Source organism: Lissotriton helveticus, chromosome 3_1 (genome assembly GCF_964261635.1).
Source record: "Lissotriton helveticus chromosome 3_1, aLisHel1.1, whole genome shotgun sequence".
Classification (NCBI taxonomy): domain Eukaryota; kingdom Metazoa; phylum Chordata; class Amphibia; order Caudata; family Salamandridae; genus Lissotriton; species Lissotriton helveticus.
Window position 1 is genome coordinate 818,470,241 of NC_136061.1, and position 24,136 is coordinate 818,494,376.

General features: G+C 44.0%; 1 protein-coding gene across 1 annotated transcript in view; it reads left to right on the forward strand.

Moving 5' to 3' along the window:
* The window catches only part of RIMS3 (regulating synaptic membrane exocytosis 3), a 410,413-nt gene that overhangs the window by 252,764 nt on the left and 133,513 nt on the right, over positions 1 to 24,136 (forward strand). The gene's annotated exons all lie outside the window — the stretch shown is intronic.

The following is a 24,136-nucleotide window of genomic DNA, read 5'->3' on the forward strand; positions in this document are numbered from 1 at the left end:
GCAGGCTGGTTTGATCCTGGTCTCCACCTGGCTGTAGAATACAGCTGGGTTGGAGAAACCTGTGTGTATGTTTGTGTGGCAGCCGAAGTCAGCTGGCCAGACTGACATCGTCATTTATAAGTGCCCACCACTCCTCCCCTCTGCCATGGCCTTGGCTTCGAAGTAGTCATTAAAATAAAATGATAATAAAAGCATTTGATTACCTTTTTATTTTTTGCTGGCTTGCAGTGTGGCGACGCTCCTCCTCCATTACGGAGGAGCCGCCACTGTAAAGGCACTCAGCTTGTTGTAACTTTAAAGTTGCTTAAGAGATAAAATATGATTTAGAGGCAGGTTTTTGACTTTACCAAGCCCTATATGTAAGAGATATGCATACTCTATAAGAATGTCAGATGTATCTGTCTATATGAAGAATTGCACTAGTAACTCTACATATTCATACTTGTTTATTATTACCCAAAATACCTATTTTAGCAATCTTAGAATAATGAAAATGCAAACGAAACAGTAAGGTTGTAAACTTATGCCTTGCCATGTGCTTGTAGCTTCTTGATGCAGGTTCAGACATCACTAAGATAAACTATATGGATTGTAACTTGTGTCCTGCAGCTAATACAAAGATATCTGTAACAAAACATAAATCCAAAGAGCTATGCACATAAAATACAAATATGTGCCCTGAAAAGTACATGCAGTACATTATCCACATATGGTATTTTTATGAAGAGTCAAATATGTGACTAGTTTGCACACAGATCACTACAGCAAGTGCATTAACCAATAGAGTTATCTTGTTTACTGCTTTTATACCCTAGAACGTGCTGGGTACGCAAAGATCTCTGCAACAGATGCCTTGACTCATTAAAATATTGTAAAATTTAGTCAATTTGTGATCAATTAAGTAAGCCAGAACAGATGTACTTAAACATTTGTTCTTGTTTCCAATTTCTGTAGAAACAGAGTTTTTTTTAAAAAAAAATTGGAAGTTGACTAGCATACTATGTTTCTCAGGACTCCATCCCATTTCTGCCACCACCCTTTGACTCCCAATTTATGGGATTCCTGAGAGATGTTTTCTATTTCCAGCACTGCCTGTATCTAGCTATCATGTGCAAAGTATCAAATATGGCATGTATTCAGTGGACAGGGTATCCAAAAAGCTACTATTTTTAACGATCCCAGAGCTTGCATCTTTTTCAGAGATCCCTAAGTTGTTCATCATTTTTACCACTGGAGTACTACACCCTAAGTCACAGAGAGCTAAGCAATCACCATCACCAATAGTAAATACCCACCACACGCTGCACAATGAGGCCTACTGCTTTTGACTTCCGTCCCGCAACACTGCCATCTTTGGCAATAAGGGTACAACATGAAAACACTTCAAACTGTATAATGAACCCTGCGGAAATGATTGAGAAAGCGTCAGGATGCACCAGACCGGCAAACCTTAAGAGTAATTTTCATGGTGTTATCTTACAGGGAGAGAGCTACAGAGCACACAGAGAGTGGAGCTTTGAAATCCATGCACTGACCAAACTGTCACACCCACCCTACCCCACAGCAAGAAGTACATCATCAGGAGCTACCTCCTGTGTCCAGGACAGGCTTTAATTGGAGCCCAGATGTGCAGAGAATTCACACCAGAGCTGAACACCGATTATGTGAAAGGGATTCTAGCTCTGTGTGTAATAGTGATGAATGAGGGAACTGTTTTGGTATGGGCCACTGACATGGCTACAGCAGAGTGTCCCTAACAGTTGCACCATGATTGTTTCTGTAAAAAGAAAAACAAGCCTGGAAGCAATATGACTTCCATTTTCATTTTGGAGCTTTAGAAGTAGAAAGACAGCAAAAGGTAGGAAAATGTTTTGTCTCACAAGATGTTGTACAGTGGTTGAGATCCCAAATATGACTTACATGAACTGTTAGATCTGTCGCCTTTTGGCTCGTTTTCCCCTGCATTTTTGCCTTCTAACCTCCTGTTTTTTGACTGTGAGCTTAACTTCGTTTTTGCTGGCAGTAGGCATCTGTGCACCTTTTCACTGCTGACCAGTGCTAAAATGCTTGTGCTTTGTATCTAAAAATGTAATGGCATTTGGCCTCTCCATGATTGGCATATTTGATTTACTAATAAGTCCCTAATACAGTGCATTACATGTACCCAGGGCCTGTAAATCCAAAGCTACTAGTGGGCCTGCAGCACCGATTGTGTAACCCACGAGTAAAGCTTCAAACCTGTCTCAGGCCTGCCACTGCAGAGCCTGTATGTGCAGTTTTGAACTGCCATTTCGACCTGGCAAGTTCACCTACTTGCCAGGCCCAAACCTTCCCTTTTACTACATATAAGTCACCCCTAAGGTAGGCCCTGGGTGGCCCCAGTGGTGGCTCGCAGAGGGAGTGCTGCAGGCGGTATGGCAGGGGAGGGGCATGGTGGGGGAGTAGTGGAGTTGAACATACAACGGCAAGGAGTAAAGTAAGTAAATAAATAAATAAACGTATTTACCTTGCGCTCGCTACATCGCCTAGTTAACAGAAACTCCTAGTCTTTTAAGGAGTACCACTTGGTTGAATCCGATATCTCACCATCTTCAACCTCTACACAGAATGCCAAGCAGCCCTACTCACCAGAATCATCACCCTACCTGACAATCTCCATTGTTCGTGACTATTCAGCAACTCAAAACCTTCCTTGACCTCATTCAGAATTGTATGTTTAGCCTCCAATTTAAAACCACACCATACCAAGGCAGTATTTCTCATGTTCACTAATAAAAAGAGATCATAAGTTCACATACAGCACTGTGAAATAAACATGAATGGCTTTACTCCTTAACTCAGCTGATATTCAACGCAACAACATGTGGATTCACTCTGAATACCAAACTTTCCTTCAGAAAAACCCATTACCAAGAAAACCAAGACAGCAAATTATCAGGTCTGATTCCTACAGAAAGGTAAACCTTCCTTCCCGAAATTGACTTCAGAGCAAGAGTCAAGCCTTTTTCCTCTTGTACCTAGACAGAGGTAAAGAACTGCTCCACAGTGTCCTTATTGCTGCAGCACATCACATCTCATCAAAGGCCTAACGAAGTTCATATTTGTCCAACTATGAAAGAACCATGGTTCCGATTTACAAAACATTTTTTTTCTGTCACAAGCCTTATAGTTTAGAAAATCACAGGGTTTGCAACTGCACAAGAATAATTTGAAATGTACAAAACCCCTATTATGAGTTGGAAATATCTTTCTGATTTGTAAAATGGGTTTTGTGACCCATGAGGGGGAATGGCCTTGAAAGGGTGGGGCTTCCTGTGTGGCAAACACTATTGAATGGCCGGTTACTTACCAGTAATATTCATTACTCCGAGTCGTAGACCTCCCCGTCACAGTCCTTAACCCATGAGTAATAGCTCCTCCCCACAGAAATCCCAAGCAAGATAACTCCCTTGGTCCCATCCCTACCCTCCAGGCAACTCACATCCTGTAGCACAGAACCCCTGACCTACTGAACCATATCCTGTACCACCAAGCACAAGAAGCCGAACAGGGAGGGATGGATGGGAACCAGGACTGGGACGGGGAGGTCTACGATTCAGAGTAATGTATATTACTGGTCATTAACTCTACGTCAGACCCCTCCTTCACAGTCCTTAACCCATGAGCAGATACCAAAGCAAGAACCGTCTTCACCACAGAGCAGTAAACAAACTTTATTAGCTCAAAAAAGCAGAAAGTCACAACACCGGCACAGAACGCAACACTGTATCCCCTAAACCAACAGACCCAGTCCCACCCACCACCAAACGATAATGAAACATAAAGGTGTGTGGAGAACTCCAAGTAGCGGCCTTGCAGATCTCAGCCATAGAAGTCCCCTGAAATCAAACCCAGGAAACAGCCGTCCCTAAGTTGATCTCTCCTGAACTGATCTAGGCACAGGCACACCACTGGACTCAAAAGGAGACCCAGCAGCCCACCTCGGCCACCTACTAAGAGTAACACCAGGAGGCTTCAGACCCTGACCATGCCAGGCCAAAAATCAAAAAAGAGAATCCACCTTACGAAACGGACCCGTACGAACCAAGCATACCCCAAGTGCCTGTTTAACATTTAAAAAACAGTGCCGCTGCACCTCATCTCAGACTGAGGATCAAGACACAACACGGGCAGAACCAGATCCTCTGAGCAGTGAAACAAGAATAGAATCTTGGGAACAAAGGAAGGATCAGGACAGAGAGAGCGACCCAATCAGGAAAGAACCTCAAAAAGGGCTTAGAACAAAGCAACAAGCCCAACTCCCCAACCCGCCGGGCCGAGGTAATAGCTACAAGGAAAGCCACCTTGATCATCAGGACAAGCAGGGACACCTCTGCCAGAGGCTCAAACGGAGCAGACTGCAAAGCCAGCGGAAGACCCCAGAAAAAGGACTTAACCACCGGCTTCTGAAGGAAACAACTCCTCAACAGACCTGACCCTGAAAGGCCCTCACCACAGTCCACTGAGTCCATAAAGAGGAAACAACCAGACCCAATTTGAAACCATCATTCAGGATATCCAAGACATGCACAGGATCCACCTCCAAATCAGACCAGCCCTTATCCGCACACCAACTCTGAAAAGGACACCCAATGCCGAGCATAGGACTTAAGTGTTTAAGAGTGAACGGACTGTTGGATAAACTGAACCACCTCAGGAGAACACCCCATAGCCACGAGGTTCATCCTTTCAACAGCCAACCCGCCATATGTAACCTGACCAGACAATCCCGGGAGAGAGGAGGAAACGACAGGGGACAGGGATCCACCGGCAACATATGTATAACAAAGGAGGGAGGGAGAGGGAAAGTGGATTCGATCTCCCCTGACAGATTACATAAACAAAATGGAATCCACTCTGGTAGTGATAGTGGTCCCTACAATGGTGGGGAACACACAGTGTTGTTTTGAATACCCCTCACACACCAACAGGCCCCTTGGTGTCCTGCTTCATCATTGGGGTCTTCGCAACCCTCTACGGGATGCGGCGTGCTACGACTCACGACTGCGTAGGAGCACTTGAAGTGTACTATGTGTTTGATGTGTGGAGGGTAATTGAATGTGAGTGGTGAGGTGGTGAAATGTGATAGTTAAAAGATACCTGGCTCGTAGGATGAAAAATAAAATTTATTAAGCCCTCGGCTGGTATCGTTAAAAGGGGTGCAGAGTGAGGTTGCTAGTGTGTATTAAGGTAGATCAACCTCAGAAAGTGCGTCGACATGTTTCGGAGTGTAAAAACTCCTTCTTCAGGACGAGGATATGCACAACTCTCCTCACCTTACTCACATGTGGTGTAGGTATGAAAGTGAACTCCACAAAAAAATGTGAAAAAAAATATTTAAAATTAACTATAGGTGTAATGTTCCTAATAGTGTTTCAAAATAGTAGTCTGTTGCGCCCAATTGGTGTGAATAGAACAAGACTTATAAGCTAAGGCTAGATGGCCTCATGAGCCTTTGCGTGGTATTGGGGGTTGTCTTCCAGCTCAATGCGGCAACGGTTTCTGCAAGACCCGGTAGGCTGCCCTCCCCTCAACGCGGCTCCGGCGTAATCCACCGGCAACAGCCAGCAAGGCCCCACCACCAACCGCAGCAGCAGAGGAAACCAAGTCCTCCGGCACCAGGCAGGTACCACCAGGATCATCAACGCCCGGTCCAAGTTGACCTTCAACAGGACCCTCGGAATCAAAGCAATAGGAGGAAAGGCATGCAACAAGCTCCCCTCCCACCGAAAGGACAGAGCATCCACCCCCCAAATCGAGTCCGACTGAACCAGAGAGCAGTACCTCAAGGTGCACCCCGGAGCCACAGGCAGGTCCACCACAGGAACCTCAAACTTCCTCCTGAGCACCCCAAAAAACCCCTGCTCCAAACACATCTCCAACAGGGAGAGAAACAACCTGCTCAAATGATCCGCCTTTGAGTTCAATGCCACCGGTAGATGTAACACCCTCAGAGACAACAAGTTCAACTCTCCCCACAAGCAAATCTGCTGCGCTAACAAGTTTGTACTCCCCTGGCGGTTGATATAACACACCACCACCGTGTTGTCCGTTCGTACCAGTACATCCTGCTGCAGGACTCCAGAAAGAAAATGCGCCAAGGCCAACTGAACTGCTTTCAACTCCCTCCAGTTGGAAGACATCCCGCTTCCCAGACTGACCAGATCCCCTGAGCCATCACAGCCCCCAACCAAGCCAACTTGCATCCATAGTCAGCACCAACTGCTCCTGAGGCACAAATGGAGAGCCCCACAAGAGATGTTGATCCTCCAACCACCAGGACAACTCCCGGGAAATCTCCACACCCACTGGAATGAACTGGCCGTAATCCTGAGACCCCTGACACCATTGACCCAGAACATGATTCACCAGAGGGTACAAGTGCAACCGGGCTCAGGGTACAGTCATCACCATTGCAGATATCAATCCCTGCACCCTCAACCACTGTTGATCTGTGGAAGATGGGGAGCCCAACACCTTCCTCAGTTCGTGCACCAGAGCCAGTCTGCAAGGCTCTGACAGGAACACCTTTCCCCCTTATGTTGAAGACCCCCCCCCAATGAACAGCAGTTCCTAAGTGGGGCACAAGTGGGACTACTTCAAGTTCAGAATCCACCCGAACTTCCACAGAAGAAGGCAGACATCATGGGTATGAGATTGAACCTTAAGGAAAGAAGAGGAATATCTCAACTAGTCATCCAAGTAAGGAAACACCTGGATCCCTTTAGCATGCAACAAACCAACCAAGGGTGCCAACACTTTAGTAAACACCCTATTAGAAGCAGTGAGACCAAATGGCAATACCTGAAAACCGCTGTGAAGCCTTGTGTACCGGTACATGAAAAAAGGCATCCCTGGATCCAGAGAAGTGAGGAAATCCCCCACGACAGGAAGGGCAGAATCAAGTGCAGAGATACCATCTTGAAGGACTGGTGAGGGATGCACAAATTTACTGCCCTCAAATCCAGAACAGGACGGTAGTCTCGGTTGGGCTTCCGGATCAGTAAACCCCTCTGACTGACAGGGATCCTCACCATGGCACCTTTGGAAACCAGGTCCTGAACCCCTTCCAAAAGAGCCCGAAACTTGACTTGAGACCTTGGAACAGGGGTAGCCCAAAACATCTCCCAAGGGGGCTCCCCAAATTCGATCTGATACCCCAGTCTGACAACCCAAAGGACTTATTGATTCCTGAAAACTCCTCCCAGACTGGAAAAAAAAGACCCGAGGCGACCCTCAACCAGACCCCTCTCTGGACACCTCACATAGTCACAATTTAGACTGACTGGGAGCTCCCGAGAGACCTTACTAACCCCGGGACGTGTGGACGGAAGGGACACCCTGGCCACGTCCCCTACCACAAAAGGGCTGGGCGGCCATCTTAGACTGCAAGGCCTGCCCAAAAGCCCGCTTATATCCAGCAAACTTTCCCTTCTGTGATGAGCGGACCGGAGCCAACAACTTTTTGTCCTCCGCGTCTCCTTTATCAAAGCCTCCAATGGTTCCCCAAACAGTTTGGAGCCCGTGTAAGGAATCTTCATGAGCGCAGCCTTCTGCGCCACCTCAGCTTACCAAGGCTTAAGCCACAACTGTCTCCTGGCCGCCACCGAGTCACCAGCTGCCGCAGCTGAAGCACTAAGGGAATCAAAGGCTAAGTCAGCAAAGAAACGCAACTGCTGTTCCAACATTGTCAAGGACTCAGAGGGATCCTTTTCCCGCAATATTTGCTCTAAAATACAGTGACAGTCCTTCAGAAGAGACTGAACCAGATGACTAGTGTAAACAGCAGAATGAACAGCTAGGTTGGATGCCGCAAATGACCTTTTTAAAGCACCTTTAAATCCACTTGTCCCCAGGATCAGAAAGAACTGCATCCTCGGAAACCACCAGGCCCTACGATGCCAGTCCAGCCAACAGGGAATCTACCTTCACCACAGAAGGGAAATCCTCTGCAAACCCTTGCAACGGATATCTTTTAGCCAGAAACCTCGGAAAGGTATGTTTATCAATATCCTTCCATTCCCCCTCAGCACATTCCATACTGATTTATGATCAGGAAGGCACTCTTGCTCCCGCCTCTTATAACTGGCGAAGAAGCTCTCCGACTCTTCACCCTTCAAGGGATCAGGGATCCCAAATTGTCCTGCACATGCTGCAGAATATGGTGATGGTCCACCCCCTTGACAAAAAGACCCTTCACCTCCTCATCTGACTCCTCGTCAGGAATAGGGGCCACCGGGGCATCCAGCTTCTGCCTTTTAGGCCCTTTGGACTCCCTAGCCAGAAAGGCTGCTGCTACCGCAGCCTCAATCATCTTTTGTACTTCAGTCAAGGAATGGTCCGTGGAAGACCCAGCCACCAACTCCTCCTCCTCCCGTTGCTTACACTTCTCTGAACTTTTAACACCATCCATGATAAGCCAAGGTCAGAGGCAGTAAAAATAACATATATAGACAGACCACTCACCATCAGCCACCCCAGGACCAATCACAACTAGCCACCTAGAAAATCCAACCAATCAGCAGAAGGCAGGAGCAAACACCTGATGGCAGCGAATCACAAACTCCAACATTACCATAAATCAAGGGACACAACCAATCCCCTGACCTTATGTGCATGAGCCAGAGCACAAGAAGAATACCAATGTTCAGTCACAGCAACAAGTAAGTAGACTGTTCAATCTATAAGTCAGCCAAGAAACGCAAACCAGACAGTATATTCAATATCCTTCCATTCCTGCCAATCAGGAACGCTCATCCTCACATCAGCCCGAGAGAGAAGGCAATAAAGTGACAAACAGAGCTCCAATGCTCCTAGAGGCTATAGAGCGATAGACCAGCCGCATACCATTGCAGGCGCGAACAACTGAACTGGAACCCGAGTTAGACTCCAGCCCCACATGGAGCACACAGCGAGCCTGCAACAACGGGACCCGCGCCTCCCACCGCCACCATATGTGGCTGACGCGGACCCCCCACTCCCCTGGAAGAAGGGCCTCACCACCACATCCCAGGCATGCCGGTCTAGCGCCATCAAACACCACCTATCCGCACACCAAGGGGTCCAGCTGAAGCCGGGACTTCCCCAACAAGGTGAAAGTCAAAAGGCCATGGGAAAGGCCAGGGTAGAGAAACACCACCCCCCTGAGGAACACCCCAGGCGTTTGAAGGGGAGAGCAAGCCAACCCCGAGGAACGAACAGTCACCCTATTGCAGGGACACCAATCAACCCAGCAAATTAACGGTCGCTATAGCAGACCGCCCACACTTACCTCTATGAACCGGTTCCAGCAGAGAGTTTCACTCATCCAACTGCAGAAAAAAAACACAGGATGTGGTTCAATAGGTCAGGGGTAATGTGCCACAGGATGTAGGATTGCCTGGAGGGTATGGATAGGACCAAGGGGGTGTTTTTGCTTGGGATTTCTGTGGGGAGGAGCTATCACTCATGGGTTAAGGACTGTGATGGGGAGGTCTGACGAGGAGGTAATGTATCAATGCCTAGTAATACAGTTGTAATTTCAAACTGCTGGTATGGATACAATACCGCAAAGAGGTGAAAGTGAGAAGGCAGTGCTCCACTGTTTGCTCCCCTTGATGTCTTCCCAATTGGAAAATATCTTTTTAAAGGCAACACCTTTTCCTTTAATGGACACAGGCTACTTTTAAAACATGTTTCTCATGTGGGAAAGCAAATACAGAGTTGGTGGTCCCTTAGTGGCTACCATTCCTGATAGTGCAACCATTGCTGAGGGATGTGGGGGGTTAGCAAAATTGTGACCTGCCACAAAAAAATAATTAGGTAAGTCGTTTTGAGACCCCCTGCGAATATTAAATATCTAACGCATTTGTTACTACATAGGTTGTGTAGCAAACTCTTTCGGAAACCAATTGGTCTGTAAATTGCACATCCTACTTTGTAAAAGGGTTTTCGCACATCAGCCCTTATATTTGCTCCCCTTCCAAGCCCACATCATCTCCAAGGCCACCTTCATGACATACAAGGCCATGAGGCATGGCATTCCTGTATACCTGAATGAGAAAATAACTTTCTCAAGTGGACAGAGCCATATTAGAAGGCATAGCACTGTCAGATTAGAAAATTATCATTGAAAAAAAGATAAAACCAAAAGTCCAGCCTTCTCTATCTACACCCCTAGGATCTGGATCAACAAGCTATCAACACTGGGGCCGTATCATGCTTTGCTGACAGCAGTGATCGGAAACATTTATATGCAATTACTGGCACGTATTTCCAAGTTCTCCTGTTTGCAGCCTCTGCGCTAACATAGAGATTTTACTTAATGTATGCGCTGAAAACATCAAAAAGACTCCTTCTGCGCCAGGGCAGCAGAGAGAACAGGAGCATCATTCAGCAGTAGCGGCTGCTACCGATCAGGATTGGTGAGGCGGCGGCGCGGTGCGGGAACAAAATAAAATAAGCACTTACCTGGGCCGGCCTGCCACTGCCTCTCATCCGTCCTCCTCCTGTTTCCGCCAGCAGCAAGAAGCACCCGGGCTCCCATGCCCCCCAAAGCCAATCACAACGCTGCAGTGCAGCGTTGTGATTGGTCTGAGCGCAGTGGTTCGGCACTCAGTTGGGGACTAGGAGGCTTTGCATGTTCCTCACCCGGCTGTGTAAAGCAAGCCAGGTGAGGGAGATACAAAGTGTGCAGGACAGTTTGGCCAGCCCAAGAGGGTTGGCCAAGCAGTCATGCGCACTTAAGGAGTGCAAACCACTCCTCTCCCTGCCCTGCCCGAGAGCTACTGACTTCAACAGGAAAAATAAAATGATACTAACGATATGTTATTATGATTTTATTTTTCCTTTGGAGCATTGGGCGACACTCCTACGCCTTAGTGGAGAAGCTGACATTCTTATACAGCCCCATAACTGCTATAACCCTTCTCTAATTCACAATCTAAATTCTTACCTCTTCAGAGAATATTGTATTTCTAACCAACAGGTAACCTCATCCATAAATATTTGGCTACTTGTAAACAATCTTGCATCATGTTCCAGGCTCTTTACCATGCGTTGCTTTCTAGTTACGTCTGTGCTATAAAAATACCCACACATAAATACAACGATAAGCCTTTCAAGTCATTCACATTTTTTTGGAAGGCACACCCCAAAATGTAAAAAATAATTCTGCCCTTACTTCTTTGTGATCTGAAGTCATAGGTCAGTTCCTTTCAAGACCAAACTACTTATCAGTTAACCAGTGATACATCCAATCTTAATTGTATTAAAGCCATAAAGCAGGTTTTTGCTGCATATGTAAATCCGTGGCTGATAGTTTAGGTGACACCATTCAAAGTTTGAAGATTGTTCTTCTTGAATAAGGAGTGGCACAATGTTTACAACCAAGAGTTTCAGAGACAAAAAGTGAGTGAGCAACTGAGTTTCACTGGCCCAGCTAGAAGTTAAGTGGGAAGGCAATGGGATATCGCTCTGCTGAATTGTAGCTAGCTCATGTTCCCACTCCTAATTTTCCCAGGTGCAGGAATGCCTGAACTGATTTTATCAGGTGGAAAAAAACGGATTATTTATTCAGGACAACTTAATTCGCTGGCTGCTTCTGTTTTAAAGAATTTTGTTAAGGCCATTTGGTCAAATAATTTTCTGTATGTTTTTACACAGAGGCAGCCGAGGGAACAGAACTTATTTAAAGTGCCAGTCAGTGGGGTCTGAGGATGAGTTGGTGCGTTATTAATCGCCCCTGATAAATAATGATACCATGAGGTACATTATTTATTGGGTGTGATAAATAACATCCATTATCAGTGTATGAGGAATAACATGCGGATTTTGGTTATTAATGAACCAAAATCTGCATGATACAGGAAATACCATATGTTTCCCACTGTTAAATTTTGGCAGGTTGACCTGCCGTAATGTAACAAATGTTGAGTTATTTAACACATATAATAATTATCGGATGTATTAGATAAAACCAAACTCGTAATTCCGTCCCGTTCGTAAATAGGGGTTTATGTGCAGGATGGATTTTAACGAACCACTTATAATTAGGTCCTCAGAATTTAATGAAACATTTTGTTTTTACGTTTCATACAAGCCCATCAGCCTCTTCTATGTAACATAATGTCACTCTTTCACTTTGGTACATACCATTTCCTTGAGACATGCACATTTGTTCCCTCTCCCTTGTCTAAGTGTGGCACATGGTCAGAATCCATCTTTAATAATAGAGGACTTTTCGCAGATTTATGCTAGTGATAGGAAAAAATTCTCACAATGTACTCTTTTTCTATATTTATTCACTCTTCAATGCGGCAAGTTTGTTGCTGCCTGTTTTCACATGTCATTCAAGGACACTCGAAAACATACTTTTGAAGTTCTACATTATTGCATTTTCTATTTGTTAGACCTGGCATCCTTAGCGTGGTTTTCCCTGTCATTTTGCCTCTACCGACTGTATTTTTGACAGTATGTTGGACTTCGTTTTGCTGTTTTTTTTAACTCTGGGCACTTAATCTCTGCTGTTCAGGACTAAAGTTCAAGTGCTCCCTGTGTAAATTGTGATTATGTTTGGTTATCCATGATTGGCATATTTGATTAAGAAAAGTGCACTGTGTGTGCCCAGGGTGTGTAAATCAAATTCTACTAGTCGGTGTGCAGTACTGATTGTGCCACCCACATGAGCAGCCCTGCAAAAATTTCTCAGGCCTGCCACTGCAGGGTCTGCAGGTGCAGTTTAACTTCCATGTCAACCTGGCAAGTGCACCCACTTGCCAGGACCAAACCTTCCCTTTTATTACATGTAAGACAGCCCGATGGTAGACCCAAGTTAGCCCAATGGGCAGGGTGCAGTGTATTTGAAAGGAAGGTCATGTACTGGTGTGTTGTACATGTCCTGATAGTGAAATACTGCTAATTTCGTTTTTCACTAGTGCAAGTACTCTCTGTCCCATGGTTATCATTGGAGTGTAACTTTCAATTGGGAAGAGATGGAGATTTGGAGTTTGGGTTCCCTGAACTCTGAATTTAAAACACATCTTTCTGTTAAGGTGTTCTTTATATTGCGTGTTTGAAAATTCCACTTGTAGAAAGTGGGCATTGTCTAGCTTTACAGTTCTGTGCCTCTGCCTGGCTCGCACCTGTGTGGCAATTTTCCGGTACATCGCCCCACAGTGAGGAGCCGCTTTCGATATTCGGCGCTTCGCTTCTCCTTGCAGTAAGGAGGCAACGCAACACTTCTCCTGCGTGTGTGCAGCAGAACTGACACCTCCATTCCCCTGGGACTCAAGAATCTACGCATCGCTTGTGTTTTCTGACGCTTACTTCCTTTGGCGCCGTTCTTCGTTTCGGATTTTAACGCATCAAAGGTACTTTGTGCTAAAATCAACGCATCCATAATACAGTTCTATGGACTAAATTGCCTAAGCCTTGACAAAGTGATCTCTTAGCTTATGTATATTGATTTTTTTTAATTTTGGTCTTGTTTGGTTTAGATAAAGATTGGTTATTTTTCTAAACTGGTGTGCTGTCCATTTGTAGTGTTTTCACTGTATTACTGTGTGTTTTAAGTGCAAATGCTTTGCACATTGCCTCTGAGAAAGGACTGACTGCTCATACCAAGCTACCAAGGGGGTGAGCAGGGGTTATCTTGGGTTTGTAACTCCCTTACCCTTAAAAAGAAGGAAAGGTTACTACTTGGATAGGGTGCATACCACTGCCAACTAGAGACTCCCATGTCTAACACTTTTCATAACTTATTATTCAGAGATCGGTTTCTTAACTCAAGTTTATGTTTCACTGTTAATCTACATTAATGTTGTTGGTAACAATCTGCTTTTGTCCTGGAGGAAAGACTCTAAAATCCTTAGGAATTACTGGTTCAAAATAAATATAAGAACCATGTGCATGTTCTTCCAGAACATTTAACACAACATTACATAAATAAATTAATATCACACTATCACAAAAATGTTTTGTCTTTCTACTACCATTCTCCAGTTATGACACCAGAGGATTTCTCAACGACTACTTCATACAATTCAATCGGAGTGTTCATAGGTGTGCCAGAGAAGATAAATATGTTGTTTTGCTCATGCAAAATTGTGTGTAAGTTTGTATATGGCATAACATTTCAGTGTCACTCAATCTAGTCTAGATTTAAAGCAACTGTTTAATCTATGGTGACATTGTTAAGAAACCACTGATCAATAGTTTTCTTGTTTCATAAGGGATCAAAAATCCAACGCAAAATCTGCTGATGAAAATGGCATACCAGTTAAAATGTGTAAAATACTAGAAATTCCATGACAACACTTGTGGGAACTGATCATGGGGGTGATTTACATTTAAAATCTGTGCATATATAATGTCCCATTGTTAGAAATGGGGGTCTCTAGTTGACAATGGTATACACCTTTGACCAAATAGGGACCCTTGCTTCTAAGTCAGGGAAAGGGGATTACACTACTGGATAACCCCTGCTCACCCCCTTGGCAGCTTGGCACTAGCAGACAGGCTTGTCTCAGAGGCCGTGTGTTAAACATTTGTGAACACACACAGTAATACAGTGAAAACACTACAGATGGACACCACACAGGTTATATAAAAATAAATATTTTTTATATAGACTTAACATAAGACCACAAACTACAAAAATCCACTATACTATACTTAAAATAGACTTAAAGATGGTAGAAGTCACTTAGTTCAAGTTGATGATAAATGCGACACAGTTCTCACAAAAGTACCTGGATGCGTAACGCAAAACAAACAAAAGGGTGGCAGAGTTGGAGATGCATCGGTTCCTTGCTTCAGGGGAGACGATCCGTCGCGCCTCAATGCTTGCACAGAGTAGGGGATGCGTCTTGGTCCTTAACGGAGAGGAGATGATATGTAGATCCTTGTACTGCGTCCCGGTTACGATGCGGCAAGATGGCGCTCTTGATGCGATGACGTGAAGACGATGTATGCAAGCACCAGCGGCCGTGCGGCAAACTCTGTAACTTTGGAGCCGCGACAGGACCTGCGACACGCTTCTCCGGTGATGAGACGGCGACCACTGCGTCGGCGACACACTTCTCTGGTGATGCGTTGGGTAACAGCTTTAATAAAGGCATGCTTCTCTGGTGATGCGGCGGCGACCTCTGCGGCGGTGACACGCTTCTCCGTTGATGCGCCGGCAACAGCTGCGTCTGCGACACGCTTTTTCTCGTTGAGCCGCGCTTCCAGCTCTCAGCGACACGCAGGCTTCTGCAAACAGAATTTCCAGCAAGGAAATTCAGAGGGGAGCTGGTGGTGAAGTCTTTTGTCCCTGAGACTTCAGCAGGAGACCAGCACAAGTTCAAGCCCTTGGAGTAATATTCTGCAATAGTCTACCAGTAAGTTCCTGTCACCTTGTTGACTCAGCTAGATATTGAGCTAGGCGCCTTGACGCCCACTGGGCTAAGTTGCGCGGTTATAAATCATATTTCATTCATTCATTCATTCAAGATGATGAAAGTTCTTTGAAAGTTCCTTCTCCTCTCCTTGGCACTGAAGACACCATTGTAGGCCAACCCAGCAACACAGCACACTGGCAGCGAGCCAGTCCAACTCCTACAGCTTCCTTGGTGCTTCACCTTGGCAGAGATTTGTATTGTTGTTCCAGAAGTGATCTAAAGTCTTGGGGTCTGGGTCCCCATATTTATACTGCAAAATCCTGTATCCTCTGAAGGCCGAGCCCTGGAGCACTTTGTTTACATGACTCCTTCTTTCCTTTGGCAGGGTAGGCCAGGGTCATCAAACACATCACAGGAGGTGGTTCCAGCATTGTGGAAGGCAGGCACAGCCCTATTCAGATCCAGGTGATATTCCTCCCACCCATCTACATGCAGATAGGTTTATTCAGCCCTGTGCTGACTCGCCCCGTCTCCTTGAGCCACCCCAGCCCCTGTCACTCACAAAACAGCACTGATCAGCAGTGGTAAAGTGCCCAGAGTCATAAAACAGCCAACATCAGGTCAGAAAAAATACAGTAGGAAGGCAAAAAGTTCAGGGATGACCCTGCAAAAAGGGCCAAGTCCAACACCCATCTGCAACCATTAATGGCAATGGTTTCCTGTCCAAGGTGATAAAGACAGAGAGTGCCACCGCCTCCTCCCTCTCCCTTCACCACTTGTGCATCAGGTGCAATACAACATTCTGGTGATGTCCACTGAAGTCAAACTGCACCATATTAAAGTGTTTTTATACTCTGGTGCCACCAGTTACTCAATATGTGTAAGCCCTGCTCTTCATTTCCTGTGGTGGTCCCCATGATGCACACATTTTCAAAATTCTCTGATTATAGGAGAAACTGGATACAATCGGAAGCATTGCCAATGTTGAGCACCACCACCAAGGTATGAGAAAGTAATCAACCTATCCCAAAGACCTCAAATACCTAGGAATTCATCTGAAGAGAGACCTTGAACTGATGGTGTAGGACATTCAGCCTCCTCTTATTACCAAAACCAACTGTACTTGCTGGCCATATCCCCATTTGTTGAACTGTAATTAAATGTATCGCAATTAAAATAACTGCCTGGATGTTTCCATTGTAAGTGTGGGAACCACTGCATGCCCAAATGACTCGGACATTAAATCGAAGATCTGGGGTGGGAGGAAACTCAAATTGAAACTTCAAAAACTAAAAGCACTCACCAGATCTAGGGGCCACCAGCTACCTCATATGTCAACATATCACCTTGCGCACCATGTCTCATAATTGGTTGGCTTCCTGTCAGGGTATACATGACCCACCCCAATAGGTCGCTCTCCACTGGAATGTTCTCGGAGGCCCCAAGGTGTCTTTCTGATTTATACCCATAAATCACTGTTGAAAGTTAGATCTTGCTAGCTGAATGCTTTGGCCACTGCAGCCTGGAAATTGGCACACAGACCGTTGAAAATACACCTACTGTTGCTCCATTCTGGACTTTTTGTCATAATGTAGTCCAGACTTTTCTTGACCAGCCCAGTGGTCTGAGAAAGGAATACTCTATCTGGCAGTTATACAATGATAAATCACTCAAGTCTTTCCATGTTCTTCGCTGGGGGTTTAATGTGCATGACTTCTCCCACTGGCAGTTATGTCACTTTCCCATTGCTTGAGGAGCTGGCAAAACTTGCAGGATTGCAGAACACCTTTGTAAACGGGATATATTTAGGTATTTGGTGTCCAGCATGTGTATTTCCTTACTGCTATGTTTGCACCATGCCTGTTCTAGGCAAGGAAAGCTCATCGGACGTCTGGGCCTCTCTTCTCCTCGTTCATAATACGGTCATGTTGAGTGGATCCTACTTGAAATTCTTACACTTTAAAATACTATACAATTGGCATTGTACCCCAGTGAAATGACCTAGAGGTGTGGCTGTGGAGAGTGTGGTCTGCTGCACTTGCTTCGGGAATGCCCAAAAATACAACATACTGTATATAGGTGTATGATAGCAGACACAGGTTAGCGAGACCACGCAACCCTTTCATAGAGAACGTGGAACTGCTGCACAATGACTCTGAAGGGAAGCCACCTGTCTTGCAGCATCAATGAACAAGCTACTTACCTCCTGTAACACAGATTTCTCACCTTTTGAATATTCCCCAAGCATCAGTCTGGATAAGAAAAGTTTTTTCAGCCGTACCTCTATGGGCCAGTAGGTGATACAGTGTGGCTTCGCACTGATGCCATTCTGCTCTGGAAATGATGTGCAGAGTATATATAGGAGCCACTCCTGTGTATTGATGTAAATTGCCTTCAAGACTGTCCGCGTCCCCATATGCAGAGCCCCAACAACACATTAGCTCTGATCAGTCCACAGATTCCAAGATTTGGGATCTTATTAATGGATAGAACCTAATTCATAGAACAGGGAGGATCAATAAGATATCTGCAGTTATTTATATCTCTATCACACATTGCTTTATAAAAGGTAACTTATTCTTCTTAGAGAGATTTCTAACCGCAGATTTCTCACCATTTGACAAGCTACCAAAGCAACACCTATTAGGAGGTGGGGCAGTGAATTGGCTCAAACCATAGGACCTAGCAAGCAAAATGCGCTTTTCATCAAACCTGACCGTCAAGACAGTAGTGCTTCATGAATGTATGGAGAAATGCCCACACAGCTATCTGGAAGATATCCAGGTCAGGAACTCTAACGTACTAATGCAGTGGTAGCAGTCTTGGCCCTGGTGGTTGGGCATGCAGTTCTTCTGGAGGCTAATTTTTCACCAGTGTGTTGCAGATGTTAATGTAGAGCACTATCCAGCGGGAGATGTTGCATTTCAGTATGGGTTTGCCTTTCTTCACTCCAGCAAACCACAGAAGGAACTGATTGTCCACCCGGCAGGGTGATGGTTTGACTAACGTGTTAATATGGTTAATTGTGTTAGTTAATTTGTTATTAATTAGTTATTGATTGGGTATTTTATTAATAATTAATTGGTGCATATGTACATTGTGTCATTTTTTAGGAGCGGGTTGTGGATTTATAGGGGAGTAGTGTGGGAAGTAACTAAAATGTAATATATTTTTTATATAATATGTAGTTATTGCTATTTTATAGTCTTAATAGTGTGAATTAACTTATTACTGGTTGTTTTTAATTTGTTATTAGTTAATTAACTGTTAAGCAATTATGTTAATTATGTCATGTTATACAATACTGGTGGTGTCATTTATAGGGGGATTTGGTGGGAGGTAAATTATATTTTTATTATTTAAGTATTTGTTAATCAATGTTTATTATTTTGCTGGAGTGGGAATAGTAAATTATTCTACTCCGCTATATAAACACTTTCCCTACTGTTGCAATTGTTGGAGTGGGAATAGTAATTTTATCCCCCCTGCTATCCAACACTTTCCCTACTGTTGCACTCGTTGGAGTGGGAATAGTCATTTAATCCCTGAGCTATCCAAAACTTTCCCTACTGTTGCACTCAGCGGAGTGGGAATAGTAAATTATTACGCTCCGCTATCCAACAGTTTCACTACTGTTGCAATTGCTGGAGTGGGAATAGTAAATTATTCCCCTCCGCTATCCAACACTTTCCCTACTGTTGCACTCCCTGGAGTGCAAGCAGTAATTTTATTCCCTCCCCTATCCAACACTTTCCCTACTCTTGCACTCCCTGGAGTGGGAATTGTAATTTTATCCCCTCCGTTATCCAACACTTTCCCTACTGTTGCACTTGCTGGAGTGGGAATAGTAAATTTTTCCCTCCGCTATCCAACACTTTCTCTATTGTTGCACTCATTGGAGTGGGAATAGTAATTTTATCCCCTACGCTATCCAACACTTTCCCTACTGTTGCACTCCGTGGAGTTGAAATAGTAAATTATTCCCCTCCGCTATCCAGCACTTTCCCTACTGTAACACTTGTTGGAGTGGGAATAGTAATTTTATCCCCTCCGCTTTCCAACATTTTCCCTACTTTTGCATTCACTGGAGTGGCAATGTAATTTTATCCTCAATGCTATCCAACATTTTCCCTACTGTTTTAGTTAATGTAGTGTAAAATGTTGGTTTAAAATTAAATAACTATTTTAATTTATTATATATATATATATATATATATATATATATATATATATATATATATATATATATATATATATATATATATATATATATATATATATATATTCCTCTCAATTGTCCCCGTCAGATAGTGTACAAATATAAAATAAAGTTTTTTCTTTTTGACCAGGACCTAATGTGGGGCAAAGGGCACTTAGCCCTAGTAATGCAAGTATCTAATAATCAGACACCCACAAAATCGTAGCGCGTTATTATATGCGCAATCGATAAGTTTCCGGATATGTAACAAATATCCTACTATAGGATAACAACATATCATCAGGGTATCTGTTTTTAGAAATCTCCCCACATTATTGTCCAATTCAAAATGACAAACATAAAGCAAAAATGTTGAAACACTTCACATAAAACTACAATGCCCATAATGCATCAGCATTGAAAGTAAATGAGTGAGAGTATAAAATGTGGAAATGGAGAAGGGACTAATTGTAGAACACTGCCGTGATCAAGAACGTTTGTTCGAAACGCGTAGGAGTTTTGCTAAGAGACCTGTGAAATAAATCGTGAACTTGCCAAGAAGAGTGCCGCGTGATCTGTTTGCTTCGAAAATATATATATATATATATATATATATATATATATATATATATATATATATATATATATATATATATATTAGTTTTATATTTGTTACAGGTGTATGTATGTATGTGTATATATATATATATTCACTGAAAAAACCATAGGTTATAGACCATATATAGTTAGGAATTAGCATTTAAGAAACCTTTTTTTTACTCACACAAAACCATTGAAATTCCATATATAGTTAGTTGTACTAACTATATATCGCGCACCCGCAATCCACTGCTGATCATGTCACATATTACATCATTCATGACATGGTCAGTGACATCACTGATGACATCACTGATGACATCTCAAATGACATCACTGATGACATCACTGATGACAACATCCAGTGACTGTATGTTTCTGTAAAGTTAAAATATGTCTTACATATTGAAGAATGAGTGGATGTATAAGTGTCTGGATGAAGGATTTAGTAGGTGCATGACTGACTGTATGAGTGAGTGATTAAATGTGTCTCACTGAGTGCATGGGTTAGTGACTAAACTGTCTTAATTTGTGCATCATTATGTCTGTTGTTCTGTAAACTGCTGCATGTGTTGATCAGTAGCTATATGAGTAACTATATGGGTTATTGATTGGTTGCCCAAGTATTTGTATGGGAGACTGAGTGTGTGTGTGGGTGGCTGGGAGGTGTATGACTCTGTGCATAGATGTGTGAGCAGTTGATTCACTAGATGTATGGGTTCAAAAGTGCATGTGGAAACAGCTGTATGGGCGGTTGACTGTGTGCATGAGTGTATTGGTGAGTGAATGGATATCTCAGTGCTACATGTCAAAGTAAGTACATATGTAAAACACAGTACATGTGAGAGTTGACATATATAAATAACTGTGCAAAAGAGCCAGTGAATGTGTGAGTGGCTGTATGGATCATTGTGAAGTTGTATCAGGGATGGTATAAGAGAGTAAATATGTGTTAGTATATGTTTGAATAAGTAAGGTGTGTATAACTGTATAGTTGAGGAAATGGAGGTGTGATTGATTCTTTGCATGACTGACTAGGTGTGTGAGTAACTCCATGGATGAGTGACAGTCTGTGAGTGTCTGTTTGCACTGAGTGTATCTAAGGTTATATTAGAGTCTGAAGAGGTTCATCGTATTATCACATGAATGATGTCATCAGTGATGTGATCAGTAATGTCAAATGAGATGTCATCAGTGATGTCATCAGTGATGTCATTTGAGATGTCATCAGTGATGTCATCAGTGATGTCATCAGTGATGTCATCAGTGATGTCATTTGAGATGTCATCAGTGATGTCATCAGTGATGTCTTTTGAGATGTGATCAGTGATGTCATCAGTGATGTCATCGGTGATGTTATTTGAGATGTCATCAATGATGTCATCAGTGATGTCATCAGAGATATCATCAATGATGTCATTTGAGATGTCATCAGTGATGTCATCAGTGATGTCATTTGAGATGTCATCAGTGATGTCATCAGTGATGTCATTTGAGATGTCATCAGTGATGTCATCAGTGATGTCACTGACCATGTCATGAATGATGTAATATGTGACATGATCAGCAGTGGATTGCGGGTGCGCGATATATAGTTAGTACAACTAACTATATATGGAATTTCAATGGTTTTGTGTGAGTAAAAAAAAGGTTTCTTAAATGCTAATTCCTAACTATATATGGTCTATATGGCTAGATGATCACTCGGACCCGGATATTATCCAGGCCATGCCCAATGGCTATTCCCTATCTAGATTGGACAGGAGGGACGGCAGAGGAGGCGGCATCGCCATAGCCACGAAAGCTCCTCTAGTCTGCTCCCTAGTACACACTCAGGTTGATCATAGTGAAGCCGGTATCTTCACAATTAACACTGGTCCCAATCATTCGATCTCTGGCATTTTGATATACCGACCACCAGGCAGACTATATGAGTTTACATCGACTCTAATGGAGGTGGTCACTCATCTAGCGCTGAGGAAATCCAGACTGTTAGTGCTAGGAGATCTCAATGCTCATTTCGAAGATCATTTAGATAAAGACGCTGATGATATCCGAATGGAATTGCAATCTGTTCAGCTCGATCTAAAAAATAAAGAACCTTCTCATCAATTAGGACACTTACTAGACCCCATCTTTGGAAACTGGCAGGGAGTGCACACCTCTGCTCCTATACCCATACCTTGGTCGGATCATTTTATTATTCCTATCAAAGTCCAACTTGACAGGACGGAGCTTTTTCGTCATCAATCCCTGCGATACAAACGCAGAAAATGGAAGAACTTCTCTCTAGATTCGTTCAATCAAATTGTGCATGACGAAGGCCCTCCTAAAGGGGTCGACTGTGAGGCAGCTAATGATAATTTAAATAATATCGTCACTAAGGCCCTGGATACCACAGCCCCCAGCCGTTCCCTGTCCAATGCTAGGAGGCCGAAGAAAACTGCTCCTTGGTTTAGCCAAGAACTGCAGGCTATGAAAACGGCTTGTAAGAAACTTGAGAGAGCTTGGCGACAGAACTTCTGTGCAGATATTAAAATACAACATAAAACAGCACAGAGAGTATATTATAAATCAGTTCGTCTGGCCAAAGCAGAGCACTATCACACCCGTATTATGGAAGCAGGCAATTCCTCCAAGGAACTGTTTCAGATATACAAAGAGATATCCATAGTGGACGTGACCTCCCCCGCTCAAAATGATTCAGTGGAAGCTTGCAATAATATTGCACAGTATTTGGCAGGCAAAATTAACAAAATCTATACTAGTTTCTCTAAACCGATAGATTCGGCTACGGGCTTCATTGAAAATGATAAATTTGTAAATACACCTGTATGTCTCAATTCTTTTGTAGTTCCCTCTTATGAAATTCTGTCCAAAATGAGCAACAAAATCAAATCGGGCTCTCCCCGGGACCCGGCACCCCCGAAAATTTTAGCTGAAGCTTTTCCTGTACTAGAACCCCATCTCAGGCACTTACTACAAACCTCCTTTACAACCTCCTGCCTTCCGGAGGAATGGAAACAGGCAATAGTATTACCCATCAAGAAAAAACCGAACATCAGTATGGACATAATGGATAACCTACGACCTATATCCCTGCTACCCTATGTGGCCAAGTTAGCAGAGAAAATCGCTAACAGTCAACTCATGGAACATCTTGAGACCCATAATGTTTTCCATAAATCTCAGTGGGGCTTTAGAACAGGCTTCTCCACGGAGACAGCTCTCCTGAGGGCCACTGAAACCTTACGTGAGGGAGCAGATGAGGGAAAGACAATGGCCCTCATCATGCTTGATCTCAGTGCCGCTTTTGACACTGTAGCACACTCCATCTTGCTACAGTGTCTAAATAAAGCGGGAGTTACCAACAAGGCACTGGGGTGGCTGAAATCTTTCTTGATTAATAGGAGCTTCCAGGTTCAAAGAGGGACTTTCCTTTCCGATAGGGTGATGCTTGAACAGGGGGTTCCTCAGGGCTCTGCCCTGAGTCCCACCCTGTTCAATCTCTACATGGCCCCTCTGGCAGAGGTAGTGCAGTCGTTCGGCGTGGAGCTTGTCTCCTACGCCGACGACACGCAACTCCTCATATCTCTGACTCAAGCCCCTTCTAAGGAAGCTGATAACTTCAATGCCTGCATGTCCAAACTGGCTATGTGGATGAATGAACACTGTTTGAAACTCAATGGGACAAAAACAGAGGTCCTCATTATTGGAGGCACTGAGGTCAAATGGACGTCAGAGTGGTGGCCTAGCTGTCTGGGTCCTCTGCCCTCCCCTGCACGAGAGGCGAAGAATCTAGGTGTATGGGTGGACAATAAACTGTCCTTTGACAGTCACGTAAAGAAGACTGTTGGTAAATGTTTTGGGGTAATGAAAACCCTCAACCGTACCCTCGACCTGCTACCCATTAACTCCAGGCGTACCATGACGCAGGCAC